General features: G+C 41.4%; 1 protein-coding gene across 3 annotated transcripts in view; it reads right to left on the reverse strand.

Moving 5' to 3' along the window:
* LOC139371389 (metabotropic glutamate receptor 4-like) overlaps positions 1-22,295 on the reverse strand; it is a 274,781-nt gene that overhangs the window by 168,560 nt on the left and 83,926 nt on the right. The gene's annotated exons all lie outside the window — the stretch shown is intronic.

Below are 22,295 nucleotides of genomic sequence, written 5' to 3' on the forward strand. Positions count from 1 at the left end.
TCATGAAGAGGGCACAACAACGCCTCTTCCCCCTCAGGAGGCTGAAAATACTTGGCATGGGCCCTCAGATCCTCAAAAGGTTCTACAGCTGCACCATTGAGAGCTGCATCACTGCTTAGTATGGCAACTGCTTGGCATCTGAACGCAAGGTGTTACAAAGGGTAGTGCGTACAGCCCAGTACATCACTGGGGCTGAGCTCCCTGCCATCCAGGACCTCTATACCAGGCGATGTCAGAGGAAGGCCCTAAAAAAACTCCAGTCTCCCAAGTCATAGACTGCTCTCTGCTACTGCACAGCAAGTGGTGCCAATGCATCAAGTCTGGAACCAACAGGACCCTGAACAGTTACTAACCCCAAGCCATAAGACTGCTAAATAGTTAGTACAGGTAGCTATTTGGTTCTTGAGTGTAGGGGGCAGGATTTTCGTTTTTGGCTAAAAAAACGTACCCATTTGAAACTGCCTATTTCTCAGGCGCAGAAACTAGAATATGCAAATTGTCAGATTATGATAGAAAACACTCTAAAGTTTCCAAAACTGTCAAAATATTGTCTTTAAGTATAACAGAACTGATATTGCAGGCAAAAACCTGAGGAAAATCAAACCATGAAGTGCTGTTTTTCCTGAAAGCTCTCTGTTCCATTGGATGCCTTGCCTCCATTTAAAGGGATATCAACCAGATTCCTTTTCCTATGGCTTTTCAACAGTCTTTAGACATAGTTTCAGGCTTTTATTATGAAAAATGAGCGAGAAAGATAACATCCCGTCAGCTGGGTGTTCGCAGAGTTTTGCTTGCGCAACAGAGTGGGGCAGCCATTGTCCCTCCCTCTCCTATTGAAAAAGCGACAGTCCCGGTTGATATAATATCGATTCTATATTTTAAAAACAACCTGAGGATTGATTATAAAAAACGTTTGACATGTTTCTGTGGACATTACGGATACTATTTGGAGTTTTCATCTGCGATGTCGTGACCGCTCGAGCCTGTGGATTTCTGAACATAACACGCCAAACAAATGGAGGTATTTGTATATAAAAATAATCTTTATGGAACAAAAGGAACATGTATTGTGTAACTGGGAGTCTCGTGAGTGCAAACATCCAACGATCATCAAAGATAAGCGATTTAATCTATTGCTTTTCTGACTTTCGTGACCAATCTACTTGGCTGCTGTTGTTTGTGATATTTTGTCTACTGAGAGAGATGTTCTTACACAAACGCTTGTTATGCTTTCACCGAAAAGCTGTATTGAAATCTGACACGCCAGGTGGATTAACAACAAGCTAAGCTGTGTTTTGCTATATTGCACTTTTTAGTAATTTAATTTGAATTTGTCGCGCTGCAATTCAGCGGGTGTTGATGAAAATGATCCCGCTAAAGGGATGGGTGCGTCAAGAAGTTTTTAACTTTTTAACTATCTGCATTGACTTTTTTGTCTCATCACATATGTTGCTGCTACTGTTTACTATCTGTCACTTTATTCCTAGTTATATGTACATATCTACCTCAATGACCTTGTACCCCTGCACATCGACTCGGTTCTGGTACCCTGTGTATATAGCCAAGCTATCGTTAATCATTGTGTATTTATTATTACTTTTATTATTACATGTTTAACTTTCCTATAATTTCTCTATTTTCTTTCTCTCTGCATTGTTGGGAAGTAACCATTTCACTGTTAGTCTACACCTGTTTGCAAAGCATGTGATTAATACAATTTGATTTGAGCTAGGAGTAATCACCTGTACTGCTGTTGTAGGGATGATAAGAAATACTGAGCATACCCACCATAGATAACCCATAGATAACCATGTCCATCAGCAATCAATATAAAGCGCATTCGGAAAGTATCCAGACCCCTTGACTTTTCCACATGTTGTTATGTTACAGCTTTATTCTAAAATGGATTACATTGTTTTTTCCCTCATCAATGTACACATAATACCCCATAATGAAAAAGTGAAAACAGGTTTTTTGATTTTTTTGTAATAATTTATTAAAAATACACAGCAATTCAACTATTACTAACGGTGGAGAGAGAACCTGAACTAAAGTGGCCAGTGTTTGTCAAGATCAGTGTTGTTGTTGTCTTGATATGTTGGATGCCCAAACCACAGTGGTTAAACATAGCTTTTTGTTCATAGTATGTTGAGACATATGAAGAAGGGATGAATAACGTTTTACGTTTTGATAGATTGTACCATGATTACCTGTAAGGCACACACTCACATATGCATGAATGCAACTATGCACACACATGCAAACACACACGTACATTTATGTCACTGTTAATTATTTTTAGTCTTCTGAGATGCCATCCAGCACAACAGATGGTAGAATGACTTTGGGATGCAGACTCACAAAAGTTGGTAAACGTCTTGTGATTTGCGTCACCAATGACGTGGACCGTTACAAGTGTTGCAGGCACCGGCTGAGTTGTGGAGAAGAATGCTATTCAATAGAGAAACAGACATGAATATTGACAGCTGAATAGGAGCAAATGAAGCACATGGTTTGAACAGAGAGTCCTTGGAAAATAATGATAATCACAGAAAGGGTGGAAGGATCATCACTTTGTACATTATAAATATCTATATTTTCTCATGGCAGAAGCGTACTTTCTTAAAAACATAAATTTGTCAGTTGTCGGTAGTACAATTGACAGAATACCCTCTTTTTCTTTGGTAATGTCTGGAAAGCATTTTCATAGAAACAAAGGCAAACATCTTTCCCAGTGACTGTGATCATTTAGGATTATGGCTGCTGTCAGAATTTACACTATAAATACAAAAGTATGTGGACACCTCTTCAAAATACTGGGTTCGGCTATTTCAGCCACACCCGTTGTTGACAGATGTATAAAATCGAGCAAACAACCATGCAATCTTCATAGACAAACAACGGCAGTAGAATGGGCTTACTGAAGAGCTGAGTTACTTTCAATGTGGCACCGTCATAGGATGACACCTTTCCAACAAGTCAGTTTGTCAAATTTCTGCCCTGCTCGAGCTTCCCTGGTCAACTGTAAGTGCTGTTAATATGAAGTGGAAACGTCTAGGAGTAACAACGGCTCAGCCGCGAGGTGGTAGGCCACGCAATCTCACAGAGCGGGACCACTGAGTGCTGAACTCTTCAGTAGGGCCTTTCTACTGTGAATGTTTGTCTATGGATATTGCATGGCTGTGTGCTCAATTTTATACATTTGTCAGCAACATGTGTGGCTGAAATAGCCAAATACACTTATTTGAAGGGGTGTCCACATACTTTTGTATATAGTTTACACATAAATACACATAAAAAACACTTTACACACCAATATACACATCATCATACACTGCAACGAATACAGCAATGAATACACATCAATGAATATACAGTATACTGAAAAGAAATATAAATGCAACATGCCATAATTTCAATTTTACTGATTTTACTGAGCTACAGTTCATATAAGGAAATCAGTCAATTGAAAAAAATCATTAGGCCCTAATCTATGGATTTCACATGACTGGGCAGGGACGCAGCCATGGGGTGGGGCTTTGGAGAGCACAGGCCGCTGGCGTGGTTACACATGGTCTACAGTTTTGAGGCCAGTTGGACGTACCGCCAAATTCTCTGAAACAACGTTGGAGGCAGCTTGGGCTAGAGAAATTAACATTCAATTCTCTGGCAACAGCTCTGGTGGAGATTCATGGAGTCAGCATGCCAATTGCATGCTCCCTCAACTTGAGACATCTGTGGCATTATGTTGTCAGACAAAACTGCACATTTTAAAGTGGCCTTTTCCTGCCCCCAACACTAGGTGCAACTATGTAAGGATCATGCTGTTAATTCAGCTTATTGATATGCTGGGTGGATGGATTATCTTGGCAAAGGAAAAATGGTCACTAACACGGATGTAAACACATTTGAGCACATTTGAGAGAAATAAGCCTTTTGTGGGTATGGAACATTTCTGGGATCTTTTATTTCAGCTCATGAAACATGGGACCAACACTTTACATATTGTGTTTAGATTTTTGTTCAGTATTCATCAATGAATAGACATTAATGAATGCACAGCAATATACACACCATCACACAAAATGAAAAAAACACAATAATAGAAAACTAACACATTTTTCAGCAAAAAAAAGTCATCAGCCATCTGAATTGCCCTACAGGCACTAACTCTTCCAATTTTAGAGAGCTTTGGAGATTATTCCACAAGTATGGTAAAAAAATTAAAAAAAAAGATTTACCGCAGAAGAATAAGGAACATTGTGTTTCATTGCTCTGCCTTATAAGCCGCTATTGTGTAAAAAAAATATATTAACAAGAGAGAGGGTGTAAACAGATTTACGGGCCTGTTTGGGCTATCACCCTGGAATTAATGCATTGGGTAGGAGTCGACAGACTAATACTGAGCAGAGCTGTTCATCTTGATTCAGTTGTCATCTCCTAAATGAGGTGTTACATCACTGCAGACACAGGTCCTCATCCCACGATGTCACTCACTGGTCTACGGGAGAATAGGAAGCATTTCCTGAGGTGTAACTGTTTATGTGAAACAACCTCATATGTCAGTGTATCTCTCTGCAGTGTGTTGATAGGGTTTCCATCAGACACAGTGTGTTGATAGGGTTACAATTAGACAGTGTGTTGATGGGGTTACAATCAGACGCAGTGTGTTGATGGGGTTCCATAAAGACGCAGTGTGTTGATAGGTTTACATAAATACACAGTGTGTTGATGGGGTTACATTTATTTTTTACAATTTTATTTCACCTTTATTTAACCAGGTAGGCTAGTTGAGAACAAGTTCTCATTTACAACTGCAACCTGGCCAAGATAAAGCATAGCAGTGTGAACAGACAGCAACAAAGAGTTACACATGGAGTAAACAATAAACAAGTCAATTACACAGTAGAAAAAAATAAAAAAAGAGTCTATATACATTGTGTGCAAAAGGCATGAGGAGGTAGGCGAACAATTACAATTTAGCAGATTAACACTGGGGTGATAAATGATCAGATGGTCATGTGCAGGTAGAGATACTGGTGTGCAAAAGAGCAGAAAAGTAAATAAATAAAAACAGTATGGGGATGAGGTAGGTAAATTGGGTGGGCTATTTACCGATGGACTATGTACACTGCAGCGATCGGTTAGCTGCTCAGATAGCAGATGTTTAAAGTCGGTGAGTACATGAAGGACTTCTTAGAGAGGGGGGTTTCTACCTTGGTCCTGGCGACCCATTGAGATCGGGTTCACATGTTTTATTCCAGTCCAGCACTAAGAACCCTGATTCAGCTAATCAAAAGTGATTTCGAGGCATGGTTGATATGGTAGGTAGGTACAAAGCGTAAAGTAAAAGGCTTAAACTAAGCCCAAAGTGTAAGTCTAACAGCACCTATGATTGAATTTGGTCTGACGTCTTGTGTGCGTCATACCTAACCATTGGACCAGCCACCCTAGGGACTGGTGATGCAGTGGTGGGAGAAGGTGAAGAAATATCATGGGAGACAAGGCCACAGCATGGCTCTGCTGGCTAAATAATGGAACCAGAAATAATGACAAGAGACTAAGGTGACAATTCAATCAAATGAAGGGAAAACAAATAAAAGCATAGTGTACTAAAGAATACTCATGCTGGAGATACCTTTAAAATGTAAATTACACACGTGTTTACATACAGTACCAGACCAGTTTGGAGACACCTACTCATTCAAGGGTTTTTCTTTATGTTTACTACTTTTAACATTGTAGAATAATAGTGAAAATATCAAAACTATGAAATAACACATACAGTGGAGAGAACAAGTATTTGATACACTGCCGATTTTGCAGGTTTTCCTACTTACAAAGCATGTAGAGGTCTGTCATTTTTTATCATTGGTACACCTCAACTGTGAGAGACGGAATCTAAAACAAAAATCCAGAAAATCACATTGTATGATTTATAAGTAATTCATTTGCATTTTATTGCATGACATACAGTAAGTATTTGATACATCAGAAAAGCAGAACTTAAGATTTGGTACAGAAACCTTTGTTTGCAATTACAGAGAACATATGTTTCCTATAGTTCTTGACCAGGTTTGCACACACTGCAGCAGGGATTTTGGCCCACTCTTCCATACAGACCTTCTCCAGATCCTTCAAGTTTCGGGGCTGTCGCTGGGCAATTTGGACTTCCAGCTCCCTCCAAAGATTTTCTATTGGGTTCAGGTCTGGAGACTGGCTAGGCCACTCCAGGACCTTGAGATGTTTCTTATGGAGCCACTCCTTAGTTGCCCTGGCTGTGTGTTTCGGGTCGGTGTCATGCTGAAGACCCAGCCACGACCCATCTTCAATGCTCTTACTGAGGGAAGGTGGTTGTTGGCCAAGATCTCGCGATACATGGCCCCATCCATCCTCCCCTGAATACGGTGCAGTCGTCCTGTCCCCTTTGCAGAAAAGTATTCCCAAAAAATGATGTTTCCACCTCCATGCTTCATGGTTGGGATGGTGTTCTTGGGGTTGTACTCATCCTTCTTCTTCCTCCAAACACAGCGAGTGGAGTTTAGACCAAAAAGCTCTATTTTTGTCTCATCAGACCACATGACCTTCTCCCAATCCTCCTCTGGATCATCCAGATGGTCATTGGCAAACTTCAGACGGGCCTGGACATGCGCTGGCTTGAGCAGGGGGACCTTGCGTGCGCTGCAGGATTTTAATCCATGAGGGCGTAGTGTGTTACTAATGGTTTTCTTTGAGACTGTGGTCCCAGCTCTCTTCAGGTCATTGACCAGGTCCTGCCGTGTAGTTCTGGGCTGATCCCTCACCTTCCTCATGATCATTGATGCCCCCTGAGGTGAGATCTTGCATGGAGCCCCAGACCGAGGGTGATTGACCGTCATCTTGAACTTCTTCCATTTTCTAATAATTGCGTCAACAGTTGTTGCCTTCTCTCCAAGCTTCTTGCCCATTGTCCTGTAGCCCATACCAGCTTTGTGCAGGTCTACAATTTTATCCCTGATGTCCTTACACAGCTCTCTGGTCTTGGCCATTGTGAAGAGGTTGGAGTCTGTTTGATTGAGTGTGTGGACAGGTGTCTTTTATACAGGTAACGAGTTCAAAGAGGTGCAGTTAAAACAGGTAAAGAAAAACTAACAGGTCTGTGAGAGCCGGAATTCTTACTGGTTGGTAGGCGATCAAATACTTATGTCATGCAATAAAATGCAAATGAATTACTTAAAAATCATACATTTTTGTTTTAGATTCCGTCTCTCACAGTTGAAGTGTACCTATGATAAAAATGACAGACCTCTACATGCTTTGTAAGTAGGAAAACCTGCAAAATCGGCAGTGTATCAAATACTGGTTCTCCCCACTGTATGTGACCCGATTCAGGAAACTATGCATATGTCGCAAGTCACGACTTCACAGGAGAGCCGTTTGAACATAAAAACATGTTTTATCAAAATGATTTTTTTGGCAGAAATACCTTCTCGAACATGTGAACTTTTATGTGCCTTAATAACAAACGTGTATGTCATCTGTAAATACGAATAACATTGTTAAATTACGAGCCTTGTTGTTTAAGCCACAGAAAAATCCAGGAATATTCCCACTAGCCATGATTGGGTGAGATAATGAGTAGGCTGGAAATGCCGAGAGAGGAGTTCGGATTGGTCTGCCATATTTGTTTATTTTATTTTACCGTTATTTAACCAGGCAAGTCAGTTAAGAACAAATTCTTATTTTCAATGACAGCCTAGGAACAGTGGGTTAACTGCCTGTTCAGGCGCAGAACGACAGATTTGTACCTTGTCAGCTCGGGGGATTGAACTTGCAACGCTTTAACCACTAGGCTACCCTGCCGTCCCATAGACGGTGTCTGTCTATTTGAGCTGGTCAATCTGTGTTGGTGATACTGTCAAACGCCACTTTTTAAAAATGTATTGTGTAGTGGAGCTGCGTAAGTGTTGCTCTCCGCTTTCTGGAGGATCAAGTATTGAAATCAGTGGAATTAGAGTATGATAGCTAAAGATATGGAGAAAACACCTGTCTCCGGATTACATCTTCAAACTAAGGGCAACCATGGAATGGCATTTGTGACAGGGAGATGCGTCCATCATGCACAATGATGTATACAGGTAAGACAGTCTAGTGTTAGCTAGCTACATTTTCAGACTTCTGTCAGATTTGGACAGAAAGTGGTTTCATTTCAAGCTAAAGTGTACTGTTAGCAAGATAGCTAACGTTAGCTGGCTGGCTCCTTAGCTGAAATTATTATTCGTATCCCAGAGCTGTTTTCTTTTCGAATTAAAGCCTAATGTTAGCTAGCTAACATTGAACCTGGTTGGTTAGCCCACAGCATATTCATGCAGGGTAGTAACAACATGATTTGGCACTGTGTTCATTGTTGTTTAACTAGCTAACGTTAGCTGGCTGGCTCATTAGCTAACGTTACAAACCACCGACAAAACGTTGCCTAACATCGAACTCAGCAGCCCAAGTCCATAGAGCCTACGGGTTCAAAAAAGGTTCCCACAAAGACCCAAGGTGTCTGGAATGTCAGAACTCACACAAGGAACCGCAAATCCAAAACAACAAGGCACCTGCTGTGACTTGATAATGTGCAATCTATGCCGCCTCAAGTAAAACCCACGGCAGCCCAAGACTCAAACCCACAGGGAAACTGCGGAATAAATGCACAATCTACGTGCTGCCGGACACCAAGGCAGCCCAAGGCTCAGACCCACAGGGCAGGGTTCGTCAACTCGGTTTGGCCTTGGGACACATTTTTTCCTAGGGCCATAACATAATTAGTATAGAATATTAGCACAATTAATTGGCCTACACCACAAATTGAACAATATTTTTAACACATCTGATTAGTTCATAATAATTTGTGACAATAACATAATCATTTCAATCTGATTATACTCATAAAATCACCATGTCTCTATTCAATTATTATTTTTGTCTATTTCTCTATGCGTTGATTGGTGGGTAAAAACAGGTCTACGTAGCCTACTGTAGGCTACACTACTTTAAGGTCAACATTCCTTCAGAACAATTTGCTTGATAGCAAAAGAAAGGTGGATAATGAAAATTGAAGTTTCAAGGAAGAATGTACAGAGAGATATGCGTTCATCTTACCATCTTTTCCCAATACCAAGCCAGTGTGTCTTATTTGCAATGAATTCTTTGCAAACAGCGACATTTTCAATCTCAGACGTCATTATGAATCTGAGCATGGAACTTTCAAAGTGGCCTTCCCGTCCCAGAGGCCCGATGCAAAAACATTGAAGAGCTAAATACAAGCTACACACACAGCTTTTTTGGCTGACATATTCTGTCACTTAAACTGGTTAAATCTGCAGTTACAAGGAAGGAAAACAGTTGTGGACATGGTGGAAAAACTTAAGGCCTTTACTAGGAAGCTTGAGTTGTTCAATTTGGAATTGTCATCTGGAAGGCTACTGCACTTCAACACACTGAAGAAACAATAGGCAGAGGGACTAGGCCGAAGCATGGAAGATTTCATCAAGCAGCCGAGGGACATCTTCTCCACAGGATTTGAAGACTACAGCATGCACAAGGATATCATTGTGTTTGTACGTGCGCCTCTCACAGTCCACCCAGGTGGAGAAGAATGCTCCTCCCTTGCTAAGAAAAATATTATAATGCTGGATGAGGCCGCAATTCAAACTGAGCTGATTGAATTCCAGACATCTAGCCAAATCAGGGATGCGTTCAGGAGTGCAGAGTCCTCCTGTGCGTTTCGGGTGGCATGCTCAGAGGAATACAGCCAATAAAGAAACTGTAAGCCTTATAGCCTACCTCAGCCAGTTAAGTTATTTCATATAGGCCTAGGCTCTGAAGAAATAGACTCCAATTAAGCTCTCTTGTTGTTTATAAAGTCAAATTAAAATGAAGATTATTGATGAAATGAATTACCCGACTGGTGTAGGTTTTCTCCATCTGTCGCTGTGCAACACTTGCATAACAAGTTATCTATATTTTCAGCAGCAGGCACTGTTCACCTTCTATTGATTGCGCTGTGGTTGCAGCTTTACGTTTCAGCACCACAAAATGGCCCGCTGCCTGCTTTATTAGTTGACTGTCTCCTGCATTCTCTCTCCCCATGAATAAGCTTAAAATGTAACTTTTGCATTATTTAAGTAGGGTAACTTCCTTCTTGGGACATTGCATTTGGAAGTTTTTGCATCTCGGGACCGAGGTTTAAAATATGTTTTATTTATTTATTTATCTATATTAAACAAATATTCACAATTAATTTGTGTGCTTACACACTGATCTGAGCTGACGCACACCTTTCAGATACAGCACCACCAGAGGATGAGACCTCTGAGTAGAGCCATCAATCTTTACATGACACGCTGAGATGGCTGCCACAAAAACATTCAGTTTAGAAGAAAAAAAAAATCCTTGCTCAAAAAGCGTTCGCAAGAACATCAAAATGTCCACCAAAGAACTTGGAAAAACAGTCTAACCGGCCCATCGGAACAGTGCCTTCATTTTTGTATTGTTCCCCTCTAATCAGAGACTGATTTAGACCTGGGTCATCAAGTGTGTGCAATTATTAGGTAGAACAGAAATCCAGGAACTCGTAGGGTACCCTAGGGGCACAGTCCGCCGGATTTGCCTTTTTGAACATACTCTTATCACTGGCCATCTTACTCAAGCAAGGCTGCACTGGCTGCCAGTAGTGTAAAGTACTTAAGTAAAAATACTTGAATGTACTACTTAAGTCGTTTTTGGGGGTATTGTACTTTACTTTTTATATTTATATTTTTTGACAACTTTTACTTTTACTCCACAACATTCCTTAAGAAAATAATGTACTTTTTACTCCATACATTTTTCAGTGACACCCAAAAGTATTCGTTACATTTTGAATGCTTAGCAGGACAGGAAAATTGTCTAATTCATGCACCTCTCAAGAGAACATTCTTGGTCATCCCTACTGCCTCTGATCTGGCAGACTCACTAAACACAAATGCTTCGTTTGTAAATTATGACTGACTGTTGAAGTGTGCCCCTGGTGTCCGTAAATGAAAAAATAAAATAGTGCCGTCTCTTTTAAGGTATCTTTAGTTTTACTCAAGTATGACAATTAGGTGCTTTTTCCACCACTGCTTGCTACACAAGCAGAGCAGAAGTGGTAGGCTTTTAGCAAACAAAATCCTACCCAAACAAGGAAGCAATAGCTATGTGTCACGTTCATTGTAACGAGGAGACCAAGGCGCAGCACATTCCTCTTTATTAAAGGAAGAACACTTAAACAACCGTGACACTAATAACCACTAGTGCTCACACAGGCAACTATACATAGACAATAACCCACGAAATACCCAAGGAATATGGCTACCTAAATATGGTCCCCAATCAGAGACAACGATAAACAGCTGCCTCTGATTCAGAACCAATCTAGGCAACCATAGACATAAAAACACCTAGACTAGAAACAACCCCATAAACATACAAAAACCCTAGACAGGACAAAAACACATATATCACCCTCGTCACATCCTGACCTAACCAAAATAATAAAGAAAACAAAGAATACTAAGGTCAGGGCGTGACACTATGCAAGCAGAGCAGAAAGTTGTTCCCTTTTAGCGAACACAAAAAAACGATACTAAGACCCAAAGCCAACAACATCTAGGGGGACGAGTACACTCTCCCCTCTAACGGACACCTAAGTCAGTGCCGAATCCAGTAGTCTTTGTGTGCTTGAAAAAGTTTGTCAATTGCGTGATACGTTCTCCTTTAGGCTACCTGAAGTCCGAAGAATTTAGGAAATTAATATGAGCCACAGAATTATAGCCAGGAAATCGGGGCTTCTGTGGGTGCGCTCTACATTCAATGGCCCGTTGGACGTGTGTGGTTTTCTTCAGGTGAATGTGTTTGGTCATTGGTGCCCCATAGTTTGTTGTACCGAGTGACCTACTGAAAGGTAACTTTGTAATTTGACAAAACTTACAAAGAGAGACTACTGCAGGAACTGTTTCATTCCAATTGAACACGTCCTACTGGCTCAGCTCAGAGCAGTAATATCATTCTCCATATAAAGTGTGAAAACAGAAAAGCAAACAAGAAAATGACATGGTGCCTGGAGCGCTGCTGTTAAGGACGTGCAGGAAGTCCATTAATAAAGTACCTCCTGTTTAAAAAAGTAATAATACATCTCCTATAGCTTCTGGCCACAGAGGAACTTTGCCATCGTGTTTAGCAGAATGTTTACTTCAGTGTTTATTTAGTCCCTACTTGAATTGTAATTTCACAGATAACGCAGTGGAAATGGATTTTTGTAGATCAAGACATGCCAGGAGGAAAGGAAAGTGAGTGTAGCAGTGGCACGTTTCTGTCGTGACAGCTAAAGATAGAGGGAAGGAGGGGGTTTGAAGTTTGGCAGTTTATTTACAAGAGAGGAAATGTAATTTAACCGACCAACCTGTTGTCTTTCAACTCTTGCCTTTCCCCACAGCAGAGAAAGTATACAAACTGAGGAACGTGACTTCTGACAGGAAAGTGTGTATGTGCATGTGTGTGTGTGTCTGCATGTGTGTGCGTGCAGTGAGGCGGAGGAAGTTCATGTTTCAAACACATGTAACCCCATGACACGGCGATAACATTGGGGGGTGGAGGCACGCCAAAATCTGCCCCAACTCTCTCTACACACCTAGGCTAGATTAGAACAGAGACTTGAGAGGTGAGCAGTTGGGCCGTCCCCTTTAGGGCAGTCAAGCACCTATTCGACAGCAGCCTTCACTTGTGTCCCTGTTCCCTTTTTCCTCCGACTCTCTATTGATTGACCTTTAAATGGGAGGCAGGGACCGTCAGGGAGTAGACTGAAGCGGACCATCACAAACACCTTCCCTCTAACCCTAATAGATCTGTACTCATGTCACGACACATCTCTCCAGTCAACACACAATGGGTCAACAAATCTTAGAGGTTTCTAATCATTTCCGTAAATGCATTCAACGAGAGCCAGTAACTCAGGTGCTTGCGTTCATTTAAAATGTAAACGAGTCAAAGAAAGTGAGTAAACTAACTAGCAGCGTGAGTTGAAGAATCCTGAAGTTTATTCCTGAGTGCTAATCTTCTTTGAACTCTTTATTATCCGTAACAGCTTTGCATTATTCATAATAACAGCAGAATGTAAATAGTAGGCTCTCTTATCACCTCATGCATAAAATGACTCCTGATTGCACGCTAGGAAATATAACTTTTACTATCTGTTTGGGAAAAACTTGAAGAAAGGAGAACTAGCTATGAACGTTATGCACGGTGATGGCACTCCACAGTGCAGGTGTCAATATTACATCAAGCGTGTTGAGAAATGTTACGGTTTGTGTATAACAACATGCCAGAGATCATAACAAATATGATGAGGATTCTCTAATTAGCCTATCTGGGCTTTGTTGACCGAGGCATATTCGGTTGGTACTATAGCTAATCCCCCATGAGCCTTTGCTGCTGTGTACTGTGATAAACAGTAAACGACTGCCTGGTTGTGAAATTTATAGGTGAGGGCATCTGCTATGCAAATTAATAATGAAATCACACAGCATGGCTATGGCTAGTCTCTTAACATTAATTATCCTTTCCTCAGCTGCCTGTCACAGTAGCTCCGTTGTTCTGAGGGAAAAGCTACACAGAGATGTTCTGCAGCTCAGGGCCCTGTGCTGCCATTACGTAACCACAGAGTAAAATATTCATCATGCTGCTCTGGACCACATCTGTATGTAGGAGATATGCTGAGGAAACAGTTCTCTTTAAAACCTGCTAACTGCACGTGTGTGGCTGCTACTGGGAGAGGCTGCTACTGGGAGAGGCTGCTACTGGGAGAGGCTGCTACTGGGAGAGGCTGCTACTGGGAGAGGCTTGCATGCAAATGGGCCTAATTGTGTTTGGGGGTGTGTGGGGAGGGAATCGGGTGGGATTTTTAGGGTGTGTGTGTTTTTTTTCCGTCTGGACCGGCCTAGTCAGTACCAAACATGGTGCCGTACAGTAAGTGTTTGTCTTGCTCCTCTTTCCTCTACCTAACTTCCCCTCACAATCCCGTCAATCACCCTCACCCATCATAGCCCTGCCATTCCCAACCAATCAGAGAGCTTGGAAATACGCATCTGGACACTGCACCCGTCCAGTGTTATCATTGTCCGAAGGGAGAAGACACACTTTTGAGGATTTTTTATTGTCGACAGTAACACCAATGTCTGAATGTTGTGCATGTATAGAAATGTAAGTTGCAGGGGGGTTTATTGGTGGGTCTACATGCTGTGTAATAATAGGTAATTACCACTAATTACTTAAAGTTCCTTTGATAACTTTCAGACAAATATTCTACTGTATGGCTGTAACTATTCTTTAATGTTAGAGTTGTCAATACTGCTTTGTGTATTATTTATTGTATGTAGTATTATTCTGTACTGCCATAAGTATTATTAATGCATTGGTTGCACCAGTACTTTCACAGAAGTGGTTTAATTGTTTTATTGGTAAACATAGTATTTTGCATGCACACGCTACAGCAACATGTTCCATAGTGGCCTTTATTTAAGGTGTTGTATTGCTCGGCCAGCTTCTAGAGTCATCCCAGACGGCTCTTGGAGCTTGCACATGCCAGAGTAATTTACGACCCGTTGGCACCCGGTAGATTCTCAAAACAGTCTGGACATAGAGAGTGCCATAAATCTTGACCCCTTGTCAATCCAAGTAATTTGTTTATCTTCTCCAAGAGGTGAATGTTTAAGTTTATGTTTATAGTGATGCTGTGTTTATAGCCCTATGTAGACGTGTTATAAGTGTAATGCCATTAGCCATTTATTAATGTAGTTACAGTACCAGTCAAAAGTTTGGACACACCTACTCATTCAAGGGTTTTTATTTTCTTGTACTATTTTCTACATTGTAGAATAATAGTGAAGACATCAAAACTATGTAAAAGCACATATGGAATCATGTAGTAACCAAAAAAGTGTTAAACAATCAAAATATATTTTACATTTCAGATTCCTCAAAGTAGCCACCCTTTGCCTTGATGACTGCTTTGCAGTCTTGGCATTCTCTCAACCAGCTTCACAAGGTGGACCTGGAATGCATTTCAATTAACAGGTGTGCCTTGTTCAAAGTTAATTTGTGGAATCTCTTTCCTTCTTAATGAGTTTCAGCCAATCGGTTGTGTTGTGACAAGGTAGGGGTGGTATGCAGAAGATAGCCCTGTTTGGTAAAAGTCCATATTATGGCAAGAACAGTTCAAATAAGCAAGAAGAAATGACAGTCCATCATTTAAGAAATGAAGGTCAGTCAATCAGGAACATTTCAAGAACTTTGAAGGTTTCTTCAAGGAAAGCGCAATGATGAAACTGGCACTCATGAGGACCACCACAGGAAAGGAAGACCCAGAGTTACCTCTGTTGCAGAGGATAAGTTAATTAGAGTTACCAGCCTCAGATTGCAGCCTAAATAAATGCTTCAGAGAGTTTAAGTAATAGACACATCTCAATAAATGAATCAGGCGCCTGAATCAGGCGTTCATGGTCAAATTGCTGCAAAGAAACCACTACTAAAGGACACCAATAATAAGAAGAGACTTACTTGGTCCAAAAAACACAAGCAGTGGACATTAGAACAGTGGAAATCTGTCCTTTGGTCTGATGAGTCCAAATCTTTGTGAGACGCAGAGTAAGTGAATGGATGTTCTCAGCATATGTGGTTCCCACTGTAAAGCATGGAGGACTAGGTGTGATGGTGTGGGGGTACTTTACTGGTGACACTGTCTGAGATTTATTTAGAATTCAAGGCACACTTAACCTGCATGGCTACCACAGCATTCTGCAGCGAAACACTGTCCCATCTGATCTACGCTTAGTGGGACTATATTTTTTTTAACAGGACAATGAGCCAAAACACCTCCAGGTTGTGTAGGGCTATTTGACCAAGAAGGAGAATGATGGAGTGCTGCATCCAATGACCTGGCCGCCACAATCACCCGACCTCAACCCAATTGAGATGGTTTGGGATGATCTGGACCGCAGAGGGAAAACAAAGCAGCCAACAAGTGCTCAGCATATGTGGGAACTCCTTCAAACCTTCAAGACTGTTGGAAAAGCATACCAGGTGAAGCTGGTTGAGAGAATGCCAAGAGTGTTCCAAGCTGTCATCAAGGCAAAGGGTGGTTACTTCGAAGAATCTAAAATATATTTTGATTATTTTTTTGGTTACTACATGATACCATATGTGTTATTTCATAGTCTTGATGTATTCACTACTTTTTTTACAAGGTATACAATTAAGAAAATAAAGAAATCACTGGAATGAGGAGCTGTGTCCTAATGTTCTCGAATGTTCACCAGTGAGACCCAAGAAAAGCAGCCACTGTACTGTGGTTATCCTGACTGATCCTGAGGTGATTGGCTGGCTGAAACATGGCTTAAGCCTAATTAATTTACTGTGTTAAATGAGGCCTCACCTCCTGGTTACACTAGTGACCATATCCTCCTCAATCACTTTTTATAGCTACTGTTTACAGGCCTCCTGGGCCATATACTGTGTTCCTCACTGAGTTCCCTAAATTCCTATCGGACCTTGTAGTCATAGCAGATAATATTCATATTTTTGGTGACTTTAATATTCACATGGAAAAGTCCACAGACCCACTCCAAAAGGCTTTCGGAGCCATCATCGACTCAGTGGGTTTTGTCAAAATGTCTCTGGACCTACTCACTGCCACAGTCATACTCTGGACCTAGTTTTGTCCCATGGAATAAATGTTGTGGATCTTAATGTTTTTCCTCATAATCCTGGACTATCGGACCACCATTTTATTACGTTTGCAATCGCAACAAATATTCTGCTCAGACCCCAACCAAGGAGCATCAAAAGCCGTGCTATAAATTCTGACAACCCAAAGATTCCTTGATGCCCTTCCAGACTCTCTCTGCCTACCCAAGGACGTCAGAGGACACAAATCAGTTAACCACCTAACTGAGGACCTCAATTTAACCTTGTGCAATACCCTAGATGCAGTTGAACCCCTAAAAATGAAAAACATTTGTCATAAGAAACTAGCTCCCTGGTATGCAGAAAATACCTGAGCTCTGAAGCAAACTTCCAGAAAAATGGTACAGAAATGGCGCCACACCAAACTGGAAGTCTTCCGACTAGCTTGGTACCTTGCAGTATCAAAGAGCCCTCACTGCTGCTCGATCATCCTATTTTTCCAACTAAATTGAGGAAAATAAGAACAATCCAACATTTATTTTTGAAACTGTTGCAAAGCTAACTAAAAAGCAGCATTCCCAAAGAGAGGATTGATTTCACTTCAGCAGTAATAAATTCATGAACTTCATTGAGGAAAAGATCACGATCATTAGAAAGCAAATTACGGACTCCTCTTTAAATCTGCGTATTCCTCCAAAGCTCAGTTGTCCTGAGTCTGCACAACTCTGCCAGGACCTAGGATCAAGGTAGACACTCAAGTTTTTTAGTACTATATCTCTTGACACAATGATGAAAATAATCATGGCCTCTAAACCTTCAAGCTGCATACTGGACCCTAATCCAACTAAACTACTGAAAGATCTACTTCCTATGCTTGGCCCTCCTATGTTGAACATAATAAATGGCTCTCTATCCACCGGATGTGCACCAAACTCACTAAAAGTGGCAGTAATAAAGCCTCTCTTGAAAAAGCCAAACCTTGACCCAGAAAATATAAAAAACTATCAGCCTATATCGTCTCCCATTCCTCTCAAAAATTTTAGAAAAAGCTGTTGCGCAGCAACTCACTGCCTTCCTGAAGACAAACAATCCATACGAAATGCTTCAGTCTGGTTTTAGACCACATCATAACACTGATACTGCACATTTTAATGGCGTCAGACCAAGGCTCTCCATCTGTCCTCGTGCTCCTAGACCTTAGTCCTGCTTTTGATACCATCGATCACCACATTCTTTTGGAGAGATTGGAAACCCAAATTGGTCTACACGGATAAGTTCTGGCCTGGTTTAGATCTTATCTGTCGGAAAGATATCAGTTTGTCTCTGTGAATGGTTTGTCCTTTGACAAATCAAATGTAAATTTCGGTGTTCCTCAAGGTTCCGTTTTAGGACCACTATTGTTTTCACTATATATTTTACCTCTTGGGGATGTCATTCGAAAACATAATGTTAACTTTCACTGCTATGCGGATGACACACAGCTGTACATTTCAATGAAACATGGTGAAGCTCCAAAATTGCCCTCGCTAGAAGCCTGTGTTTCAGACATAAGGAAGTGGATGGCTGCAAACGTTCTACTTTTAAACCCGGACAAAACAGAGATACTTGTTCTAGGTCCCAAGAAACAAAGAGATATTCTGTTGAATCTGACAATTAATCTTGATGGTTGTACGGTCGTCTCAAACAAAACTGTGAAGGACCTCGGCGTTACTCTGGACCCTGATCTCTCTTTTGACGAACATATCAAGACTGTTTCAAGGACAGCTTTTTCCATTTACGTATCATTGAAAAAATTATACATTTTCTGTCCAAAGATGATGCAGAAAAATTCATCCATGCTTTTGTTACTTCTAGGTTAAACTACTGCAATGCTCTACTTTCCGGCTACCCGGATAAAGCACTACATAAACTTCAGTTAGGGCTAAATATGGCTGCTAGAATCCTGACTAGAACCAAAAAAATTGATCATATTACTCCAGTGCTAGCCTCCTTACACTGGCTTCCTGTTAAGGCAACGGCTGATTTCAAGGTTTTACTGCTAACCTACAAAGCATTACAGGGGCTTGCTCCTACCTATCTTTCCGATTTGGTCCTGCCGTACAAACCTACACGTATGCTACGGTCACAAGACGCAGGCCTCCTAATTGTCCCTAGAATTTCTAAGCAAACAGCTGGAGGCAGGGCTTTCTCCTATAGGGCTCCATTTTTATGGAATGGTCTGCCTACCCATGTGAGAGACGCAGACTCGGTCTCAACCTTTAGGTCTTTATTGAAGACTCATCTCTTCAGTAGGTCCTATGACTGAGTGTAGTCTGGCCCAGGAGTGTGAAGGTGAACGGAAAGGCACTGGAGCAATGAACCGCCCTTGCTGTTTCTGCCTGGCCGGTTCCCCTCTGTCCACTGGGATTCTCTGCCTCTAACCCTATTACAGGGGCTGAGTCACTGGCTTACTGGTGCTCTTCCATGCCTGGAGTATTTCTCCTGTCTTATCCAGTGTCCTGTGTGAATTTAAGTATGCTCTCTCTAATTCTCTCTTTCTCTCTCTCGGAGGACCTGAGCCCTAGGACCATGCCTCAGGACTACCTGGCATGATGACTCCTTGTTGTCCCCAGTCCACCTGGGTGTGCTGCTCCAGTTTCAACTGTTCTGCCTGTGGCTATGGAACCCTGACCTGTTCACTGTGATTACTATTATTTGACCATGCTGGTCATTTATGAACATTTGAACATCTTGGACATGTTCTGTTATAATCTCCACCCGGCACAGCCAGAAGACGACTGGCCACCCCTCATAGCCTGGTTCCTCTCTAGGTTTCTTCCTAGGTTTTGGCCTTTCTAGCCACCGTGCTTCTACACCTGCATTGCTTGCTGTTTGGGGTTTTAGACTGGGTTTCTGTACAGCACTTTGATATATCAGCTGATGTAAGAAGGGCTTTATAAATACATTTGATTTGATTTGATCCCTATAATTAGGGACTCAACATGTGGCCAACTTCAGGTTCTCTCCACATCCGGATCGAACTGTCTACCTGCATCACATGACTGTTATTATGAGGGGAGTTTGATGTGGGTCATGTAGAAATAGGAGGGGAGTAAAGGGGTAGATGAAGAAGAGATCAGAGAGAGCCACATTAAATAGGTAGGGAAACCTGCTATATGCAGTAATGATAAGAGTATGCTGTGCTAATGACGCAGGACTTCCAACAGGCTTCCTGAGCGAAAGGGATCAGAGAGTGCTGTCGGAGATGCTTATTATTGTAAGAGCCCGCCACCATGCTGGGCTCACTCAGGGCTATGCTTACGGTCGGGCTGAGGAGGATAGAGGATACACTCCTCCTGGTAGGTACTGTATAGCCCTGTGATGTTGGAGCATTCAAGGTATTTATGGCAGAACATAAGGGCTGTCACAGCCATGTCCCTCACCCTCCCTTCCCCGTCCACTGGAGCTCTTTGATCACAGCCCTCTGCCAGATGAATGGCGTTACACAGACAGAGCTTTGCTTGTGTAAACACCCATTCATAACTGAGCCACCAGTATTCATGATGATGCATGTAACTTCAGCATAGGGAAGGATCTGTGATAAAGATAATACATCGCTGGAAGTGCCTGTCTTGTCTTTACCAGAATAATTTTTAATGAATTTTATCAGGCTAAAATATATAATCCAATTATCACAAATAGTGAGATGTTTAGTAATAGATATGCAACATATCCAATTAGTCTTAAAACGCAGTCTGAATGCATGACTTCCAGGAGAGTAAAGGCAAAGCATTTCTTATCAGAAGGAATTAATGACTCAATGGAATGGCAGTACTTTGACAGGTTGGAGCCAACTCCAGCAATCAAACCTGAACAACAGCAGAAGTAGCATTAACAGATCAGAGAAAGCAATTAAGATGTCTGGGCTTATAAATCAGTGAAACCATGGGATTCGGTATGCTCTATGACTAAGTACAGCATCTGGATGAAAATGACTTTTTTCTATCATGGGGGGGGGTCAATCAAAGTAATGAATCCGGGTCGAAAGACAAACTGTTATTGTTCTATTAGGAGACAATGACATGAACTGCTGTTGCATCCTATTATTCAGGATAGTGAGAGCATAGAGATGTACTTGTAGTTTTGACTATGTACATCTATGTACCATCTATACAACTCTATGGGTGAGAGGTACTAGCTGCGATTGCTTAGCAACCGAGACAAAGGATGGTTAGATTGAGATGGCCAATGGGATTATTGTAAGATTATGGGAACTCCCATGGTGTGGAGTCAGATATTTACACTTCTTAGGGGTAGACCCTTCTTTGCAATTTTCGCCTAAAATGACATCCAAATCTAACTGCCTGTAGCTCAGGCCCTGAAGTAAGGATATGCATATTCTTGGTACCATTTGAAAGGAAACATTTTGAAGTTTGTGGAGATGTGAAATGAATGTAGGAGAATATAACACAATATATCTGGTAGAAGAAAATACAAATAAAAAAATTTACCGTTTTTTGGGGGGGGGTTTCTACCACCATCTTTGTAATGAAACAGAAAGGTCCTACATCTATCCATCACTCTGGTTGTAATTCCGATGGTGTCCACAAGTATATGTGAAAGCAGTATATGTGAAAGTTTCAGACGGATAACTTGAAGTAGGAGCAAACTACATGACATTACTACATGACATTTAGTGTGAAGTCACCCAGGTACATTTGGGCAAATCGTGAAGGAGACATTTACATTCACAATACATTTTTCTGCAAGAATATTGTCAAATCTGTATACTTGGACTTTGATTTAGCTTTTCCAGTATTAGCAGCCATATTATAAGTTTAACATTTGCAAAACACCCAGTTTTCATAACTTCATAACACTCCATATTCTTATAGTTTTGTCCAAAATGAAAAGGCTTGCTGTCGCACAAGGTTAGCAGCTACATTTTGCGACAGATACGGGGTTTCTCATAAAGCCCAGCTCATTGGCTATCTAGCTATCTTAGTTTGCCACCGATTGGTGCTTATTTGACAAAGTACCGACGTGTTGTTTCTCTAAAATCTGCGATCGTGACACAATGTGCTGCATGATTTACAACTGTCCCGTTGACAGGATGCCTATCCCTAGTGAAGACATCAAAACGATGAAATAACACATATTGAATCAAGCAGTAACCACAAAATTGTTAACAAGATGCAGCCCAGCCTCCCAGTGAGTGCAGTGGTTCCTCAGGACAGGCTAGAACCAGTATGAGAAGGGAGCTAACAAGATGCAGCGCAGACTCCCAGTGAGTGCAATGGTTCCTCAGGACAGAGTGTGCAAAGCTGTCATCAAGGCAAAGGGTGGCAACTTTGAAGAATCTCAAATATAAATTATATTTTTATTTGTTTAGCTCCCTTCTCATACTGGTTTTAGCCTGTCCTGAGGAACCACTGCACTCACTGGGAGTCTGGGCTGCATCACTGTTGAAACTGTTAATTACAGTTCGCAAACAATGTCCATTAAAGGCTAGAACACTTTACAATGCAAGAAGATAACGGTAGCTTCCAGCTCTGTAGGCTACGTTTCCTTGCTATCTTACAGCTGAAGCT

This window comes from Oncorhynchus clarkii, chromosome 17 (genome assembly GCF_045791955.1).
Source record: "Oncorhynchus clarkii lewisi isolate Uvic-CL-2024 chromosome 17, UVic_Ocla_1.0, whole genome shotgun sequence".
Lineage (NCBI taxonomy): Eukaryota > Metazoa > Chordata > Actinopteri > Salmoniformes > Salmonidae > Oncorhynchus > Oncorhynchus clarkii.